General features: G+C 40.2%; 1 long non-coding RNA gene across 1 annotated transcript; it reads left to right on the top strand.

Annotated features, from left to right (window-relative positions):
- Positions 1-972: 972 nt before the first annotated feature.
- Positions 973-7,242, top strand: LOC109763769 (uncharacterized). The gene is made up of 4 exons (XR_005767777.3): positions 973-1,259; positions 6,554-6,569; positions 6,662-6,809; positions 6,897-7,242. It is a non-coding gene; the product is annotated as an uncharacterized lncRNA (long non-coding RNA).
- Positions 7,243-8,557: the final 1,315 nt, after the last annotated feature.

The following is an 8,557-nucleotide window of genomic DNA, read 5'->3' as shown; positions in this document are numbered from 1 at the left end:
TAGCATTGGAGCCCAGCTGGGAGGGTTGTGGCCCGTTTGGCGCCTATTGGGCCAGGTGGAGGTAGCTATTTCAGGCCCAGTGCACCGATTCAAGTGGGGAGAGGCGTACCTATTTCCTGGAGATCGGTAGTTTCTTTTTCTCGAGCGAGGGGGCAGCGAACCGGTACGTTTAGTGGTGGCAACACCTTGTAAATAGAGTGACCTTCCCATTTTCCAATCCGTGGAGCTGGGTCGACGGCGCTTCGCTTTTTTGCACTGGGATCGATTGCAGCTTCCTGAAGCTAGCTTCTCGAGGCTATTTCGTTCGGCTCGAATCCGCTCCAGTAATATGTGAAGCATGGAGCAGGAGGAGATCCAAACACGCCCTCAATATGCTCCTTTGCTTGTCATGTAGAACATAGATTTCAAAATAATATTTTGTATTTTTCACTTGGTTTCTTATCCAATGGTCTATTAGCATCAATAACTTTTGTCCGAATCTTCCTGCCATTACTTATGTGCGGCCATCGTTCAATCATCAAGTACAAAAATTGGTATAATCATATGTCGTACTTATAGCCTCAAAAGATCACAAAATATGGAACATACATATGACCGGAATTGCAATTACATTATTTCGTAAGCTCATTATAACTTGCTAATTTCTTGATATGGAAATGAATGAAAACTTTGGATCTTACGAAAGGTGAAATATGATGTTATGAATGTCTCTGGTTAAACCAAATTTCATAGAGATGTTTTGACGTTGTTTTTTGAGAATATGCAACATGTTCTGACGTGGGTAAAATTGATATGAAGGCAGCTAGGCCCACCCTGGAATTTTGGACCAGCCTATCTGATTCGATATGGGCCAGGAAAATAGTATTAAATAAAATAAAAGCCCAGTAGCTATTCCTGACCCTCTGCCCAGGATGAGAAAAAAAATTCACGCAGCCAGGATTGCCCCTAGCCGCCGAGACACATCCAGAATTGCAGACCCAGTCATTGACACATCGAGCCAGCCGCTCGCTTCCTCGCGAGCTCCAGATTTCGCTGTCTCGCTCGCTCGTCGCTCGCCGTCCCCTCCTATGTAGCCGATCGTTCGGCGCCCAGGACCGCAGCCTGTCCGTCCCGTCCGCTTGGTGTTTGGGGCTCGGCGGCGGCCGCGCCACCTCAACTGCGGAGTCGTGCCCTTGCAAGCCGCCGCCGCCGCCCAATCCGCACATCGGCGCTCGGCCGAGAGGCAGTAGCCAGCCAGCAACCATCCGTGTTGATTTGAGGTACCAGTTCAGCTCGGCCACTACCCATTTTGCGATTACCAAGTTTTGATTTTAGGGTTTGCTCTTCGCTGTAGTACCCACCGTTCAGTACATAATTTCCGTTGAATTATGTTATTATGAATTTATAATTGATAGAAAGTAAATTAGTTATAATGTCTCTAAGTCTTGTATGCAAAACTGAGACTTAATTGACAATTTTAGTAAGTTTGTAAGACCATATCAATATATTTCTGTGGTATTGGTAGTTAGTTAGAACGTTCACAATGTCATATTTGTTGTCAAATTTTTTTAGAAGGACCACCCTGTTCTCAAATCCTAGACCCGCAACTGATCATAAGCTGAACCTTTACATTCTGGAATTTGAAAGGCCGATCTGCTTAAAATAGGCAACTTAATCAGATAAAGATCTTATATGAATATCCTATAGATACTATTCTCACACAACATGAACAACATGGAATATCCAACTGAAGTTAGCCGAAGCTAAATATAACCTTCGCAGGCATCTGAAAGAATTGCTTCATTTTGTCTCATCCCGTGGAAAAGTAGAGTGGCGATACAATTGATCACCAATGGGTGCACAGATAAGGGGTATGGTTTGACGCGTTAAAAATACAATGCAAATCAAAATTAGTAATTCAAATCTATCTGTAACAAAATATAGCGAACTATAAGAAAGAGTCAAGCACATACATATGTCAGCCACTTAAAGACAAATGTGGTGAACTGAGAAACATTACTGCCAATAAAATTTGAAAGACCCGTGCAAAGATCAGCTTGCATGGAATTAAAAGAAAACAGAAGTAGTTGCACTCATGAATTAGTGATGCGGGACTGCATATCAGAACGGAAGTAACTGACAAAAATAATTAGCTCACCTTCTTAAAACATAGGTGAAGCTTGGCACTGCAGTAGATAAAATTTTGTAGATTAATAAGTGAAACAAAACATTGCAAGAACAACTGCAGAAAGAAGCCATTATGTTCATATAATGTGTGAATAATATGGCAGGCTACAACCCATCTAAAAAACCCTATGCACACTGTATTTCTACCCTATCCATAAGACCAATTTATTTATGTTAGAACCCACATATATCGACACATTTCTCTGTGCGGTTGGAAGAGAAACTCAGATCCACCAAGAGAAATAGGAAATTGGTCACACCTAGGATCCTAATTAATTATACAGTGAATACAATTAGGTCAAAATAATATTCTACCTTGTCATAGTTAAAAATACAAAATACTAATTTACAATCACATAATTACCAGATAAGTTCTTAGCAGAAGTTGTAGAGAAAATTTCTTGAGAGCCAATACACTACCTTGACTGGAAAATTAACCCAAAAATATAATTGTGTTGGATAAATGTATGTTAAACATCCACTGCTAGCAGAGTTACAAATAAGTAGTTAAGCACCCGAAAAAAGGCATCAATATCTTTGTTTAATACAATAGTATTGTGCAGTAGTTTATACATACCAGAGCCATTTTTGTTGAGAGGATGATGCATAATACCGCATCACTTAAGCCTCATATTTGTCAGTTCAGTACGACAACTTCCCTGCAATTTAAATCTCATAGTAGACATGTATGATTTGCTACCTCATGTGCACATTTGATTGCATTTGAAATTATATTCTTCACATATGCTCTTATTGGTAGAAAAATGTGGAATAATGATTTACCAACCATAGAAATAAACATATTGCTACATAGTATATCAGAAAGAGGGAAAGAACCACAATAGAATAATGCCTGTGTAAGGCGAACATGTAACATGAACATGGTCACTCAGAACAATGTTGCAGTTTTTAAGCACACTGAACTGATAAAGGGGATGTGAGTCGAAGCTTCATACATTTTCGTACATACCTTCAATCATTTTCAATACTTCTAAATTTGTGGCTAACTTGAAAAGACGATGTATGCTATCTTAAGCACCAGCCACTGGCGAAACTAAAAATAAGAACCTAAAAAATGCCTTATACAACAATATCATGTAGTAGTTTCTATATACCCGTGCCAGTTTGGCTTAGCCAATGATCTATGGTACCTCATCACTTAAGCTCGGACTGATCAATACAGTACTACAACTTCACTTCAATTAAAATCCTAGAGAATACACGCATGTCTTTCTACCTCATGTACGTGTATCCATTTTAGATTCTATTATTCACCATTGCCGCCCTTGTTGGTAGGAAATAATATAATGGCGATTTACCAACCATAGAAAATAAAACCATTGCTACACACGGCTCCATACCATAAAAGGTAATGAACCATGTAGGACATGACAAAGCCAAGCTCACATGATATTTGAACATGGTCACTCAAAACGTTTGTAAGATATAACGAAAACATACTGAACCAGAAGAAAAGATGCCAGTTGGAGCTGCGTACATTTGCTTGCATACCTTGATTCAATTATTTCTAATTTGAGTCTACCACGTAAACATGATGCATGCTTCAACATTATCCATACATGTCAATATAAGAATGTATGATATTCTCGTTGCACAATTTATTTTCTGCTATACCAAGACATTCCTTGGAGCATCTGGGCATCTCGAAGGCAATCTAGAGATTGTAAAACCATGTACCTTAAACATATGTATTAAGTATAGAGTGAATGGATGTCTAGAGGATAGGTCTAAAACTGTATTCATCATGGTAGTATAAGAAAACTATATTACAAAAATCCAATGTGCATTGGCATCTTATTAAAACACTGGTCAACTGGAAGATTTACAGAACCTTCTGAAATCATTGACCATGTGCCTATTGCCATTACCTATAGCTATTAAAAACTTAGCACAACCGGATATGTACATAACGCTAGCTTTGCCCGGCGGCACAATTCTGAACAAAAACAAAGTACCCACATTTAGACTTAGCAGCAAAGCAAATATAATATCAAATCACATTAATTGCTTAGGTCACTAAAAGTTGTTGGCAACTGGAAGATTGTTTCTTAGTTACTTGATAGGGTGACCAGAAGTTACTTGAGAAAGTTCAATATGTAAGCTTCTGCTCAATAATCCTATACCCAAATTAGTATCCAAGGTGACATATTAACACACAAAAGGTAATCTAATTACCAATAGCAGAATAATCCATCAAACTAATTTTCGAAAAAGGTTTTTTAAAAACTAAAATATCACGAAAATACATGGATACAACACTGTCAAAAGCAATTCATATTGTAAATTTTAGAAATACATTCAGACATGCATTTGTTTCAGTTAATTATTCTTGGTAACAAAGCATCTATCTCATATGGCCAAATTATTGACACATAATAACCAACTTCCGGTTCATAAAGCCTTTTTTAAAAGAAAAGGCAGCATGAATAGATTATTTCTTGCTAAGAGCAAATTAAAATACTATGTAGTACAACACTGCTACAAATAAAGTACAAGAAATTTACATATGATGCATATCATCAGTTGGCACTTACATGTGGTAGTAGTCTGACAGCACCAGAAATGAGAAGGCCAGCATCTCACGGTCGTGTGCTGCTATTTGTATTCACAATCTGCTATTTGCATACATGTCAATATAAGAATGTATGATATTCTCGTCGCACAATTTATTTTCTGCTATACCAAGACATTCCTTGGAGCATCTGGGCATCTCGAAGGCAATCTAGAGATTGTAAAACCATGTACCTTAAACATATGTATTAAGTATAGATTGTAAAACCATGTACCTTAAACCATGTACTTTCAGAATTGTATAAACCATGTACCTTAAAACCATGTCAATATAAGAATGACCACGATGCTTTGCATGGGAGGAATCCGGTTTCAGGCCTATGCTGCTATATGGAAGTGTTGGGCACCGCTCGTGTGCAAGCTCTTCATGTGGCTGGCGGTGCAATACAGACTCTGGACGGCTGACAGACGTTTTCGACATGGGTTACAGGACCAAAGTCGCCATGCTACCTTTGCGAGCAGGAGGAGGACACGGTTGATCATATTACGATGCAGTGTGTGTTTGCGAGGCAGGTGTGGTATAGTTGCTTTCTCAGAATGAACATCAATATAGATCTCTGCCCAACACACCATTCCACCATAGATGCTTGGTGGGATGCTGCGAGGAAGCATGTCCCGAAAAGGCTGAGGAAGGGCTTCGACTCAGTGGTCATTTCGATCTGCTGGAATCTATGGAAACAATGCAACGGAAGGGTCTTTGGCCGTAATGACCTTAGGAATGTAGGTGGAACTGTGGATTTGATTTGGCAAGATTTGGCAATGTGGTCTAGAGCGGGAGCCACCGGAGTAACCATTTGGTGTGAGTAGTAGGGTAGCTGTTGGATGAGTGGAGGGTTTGGTGGAGGGATCTTGTGAGGGCCTTCTACCGACCGTGTAATCTCTTGTAAATATTTTTCTCTCTTCTATAAAGCTATGGTACGTCTTTGGCGTACCCTCGAAAAAAAAGTATAGAGTGAATGGATGTCTAGAGGATAGGTCTAAAACTGTATTCATCATGGTAGTATAAGAAAACTATATTACAAAAGTCCAATGTGCATTGACATCTTATTAAAACACTGGTCAACTGGAAGATTTACAGAACCTTCTGAAATCATTGACCATGTGCCTATTGCCATTACCTATAGCTATTAAAAACTCTTCACGATCCTACATGCTATATAGTTGGCAAATCAAAAAGTTGCTGATTTAGAAACTTATACCACAGTTCTTTGAGTTACTCATGTACTTGTTACCATGCTCATGTACATATAGAAATTATTAGCACAAATCAGCATCATTTTAGTAGAAACAAAACAAATCTTAGTATAATGTACAACTGTTCAAAAATATATTAAATGGAACAATTATTAGAAAAAGTGCATGTCATATAAGTTGGTCAATCAAAAAGTTGCTGAATTGGAAACTTACCACAGTTTGCTCATAATTTTTGAGTTCCTCCTTCTGCTATTAAAAATATTGTTGAGTTCCTCCTTTAAGTGCTACAATGGTCATGTATTATTAGCTCAAATCAACATCATCTTGTTTGAAGCAGAATGACACATTTTGGCTATGATGAATATGTAAATAAATTCTGTACAATTCCATAAATAATTTTTCTTTCATACACAGTGACGCATTTATGTTGTAAAGATCATGTAAATACTTTTTTATATTTGCAAATAAGATTAACCTTGATTTATAAATCCGATCAGAGTAGAGGTAGCTATGAAAGGTCATGCGTCACATCATTAGTCTAAGGCTTTAACCACTTCCATGGAGAATCTAACATCTCAAATATGCAATTTGTTTGTTCCAGAAGCCACGAAATTGAGGTACGCAGAAGATGAACAAACCTGAGAACTGATGATCCAAAGATGAGTTGGAGTTCGAGCATCACATAGCTGTCGGTTGTGGTTGCTTGTAGGCGGATGTGTCTCAGACCTAAGTTGTTGCAGCTGGACCGTGGTTCCATGCATCCTCGCTTGGAGGCAGTGGTGCTGGGAGATATGCATGTGCAAGGCGAAGAAGTGGACGAAGGCCTGAAGAAGCAATCTATGCCTCCCTATCGCTGGGTGCTGCTCCTCAATATGTCACCTTAGTTATGGCCATCTTATCCCTCATGCTGTTGATTTAAACCTGCCCTTCTCTTCTTTTCCTAGGCTGATCAAGCGATGCGCTTCAGCGGCTGCCTCACCGACGACGGTGAAGGAAGGATCAGAAGTGCCGGCTATAGCGCTAGGAAATTGGAAACCCTAGCAGTTGATCTTCTCTATAAAACATGTGTGGCAAGGGGGGTGGAACCTGCTTCAGGGAAGGAGATAGATGACGTGAGAGAAGAGACCAGCTTGCATCCTTTATCTGACAGCCAATTGTTTTTTTTTTTTGCCAATTGCCTACTCCATATTGTCCATGTGTTCGATGCATGCAAACGTGTGGCTCTTGAAGTTTGTACGTAGACCTGCTATATTGCTCTCGGATACGTGTAAGAGCTTTATTTTTCGGAAACACTAACGCCCACACGTGTGGGCGTTCCTCAACTCGCCCACACGATTGGATCGTCGTGCAGTGCATTTTGCACGAATTTTGGTATGAAAAGGTTGATTTTCTGTGCCACGTAGGACGGGGCTGGTGTGTGGGCGTTGGAGAGTTTGCCCACACGCCCGCACCACGCTGTTTGCCAGCTGCGCTGTGTGGGCGAACTAGTTTCTGCCCACACAACCACCACCTAGGTTATGCGCGTGTGGGCGAATTGCTTTTCGTCCCACACAACACTCCTGTGTTGTGGATGGCAACTGCAGTTACGCGAACGTGGCAACTTAGTACACACATGGAAACTGTGATTCTTTACTAGACGGCAACTGCAGCTGCGCGTACGTGGCAACCAGATAAACACACATGATAGCTGTGATTAACAATACATGGCAACTATGATTGGACCACACGTGGCAACTAGGTAAACACACATGGTAACTACTGTTTGACCATATGCGGCAAGTAGTTAATCACACACGGCAACTACGGTTTGATTACACGCAGCAACTATCATAAATTAGACATGTCAACTATAGTTAACCAAAACAGATAGAGTTGCCATGCTTTTACAACTACACTTGTCATCTCGGATAACTACATCTGCCAACCAGGATGGCAACTAAATCGTCAACCTGTGGGGTACCTAACGTAGCTGCTCCAGGACGTGTGGGCATTTTTGCTTCGTGACACACGCACGGGATGGAGATGAGTAGTATTTGTTGGGCGTGTGGCACGAAGTAGCCGCGCCCACACGTGTGGGCAATTCTAATGTCCGCCCACACACAACCTGTGTGGGCTGCCTCTGGCTCACACCACACATCGTGTTTGGGCGCATGTCGAATGTACCACACGTGTGGCAGTTATTGGCGTCCTTCTTTTTCCTTTTTTTCTTTCCAATTCGGACATGCATCAGTTCATGCGTGATTGTATTCGACTCAAACAAAACGTGTCTATGTAGTCCTTCCCGTGCGCGCTTGTAAAAAAGATTAACATATGTGGACAAACGTGATGGCTTGTTTTACTCTTGTTTTAATTATATAATAGATTATTCACTTGCTTATTCCTAACAAGTGGGGTCCACACTTATCCTTGTGAGATAGAGAGAGGTGACATGTGGGTATAGGGGTATTTTTGTCATATAACATGGTCAATAAGTTTGACCTGAGAATAATGATGTCTAATGGCATTTCTGAGCAAACATCTAATGGAACGATGGCATTTTTGAGACATCTAATGGTATTTTTGAGAAAACATCTCATCGAATGATGGCTTTTTTGAGCAGTTGTAA

This window comes from Aegilops tauschii, chromosome 2 (assembly GCF_002575655.3).
Source record: "Aegilops tauschii subsp. strangulata cultivar AL8/78 chromosome 2, Aet v6.0, whole genome shotgun sequence".
Taxonomy (NCBI): Eukaryota; Viridiplantae; Streptophyta; class Magnoliopsida; order Poales; family Poaceae; genus Aegilops; species Aegilops tauschii.
The sequence above is the reverse complement of the archived record's forward strand: the minus strand, read 5'-3'. Positions and strand labels throughout refer to the sequence as shown.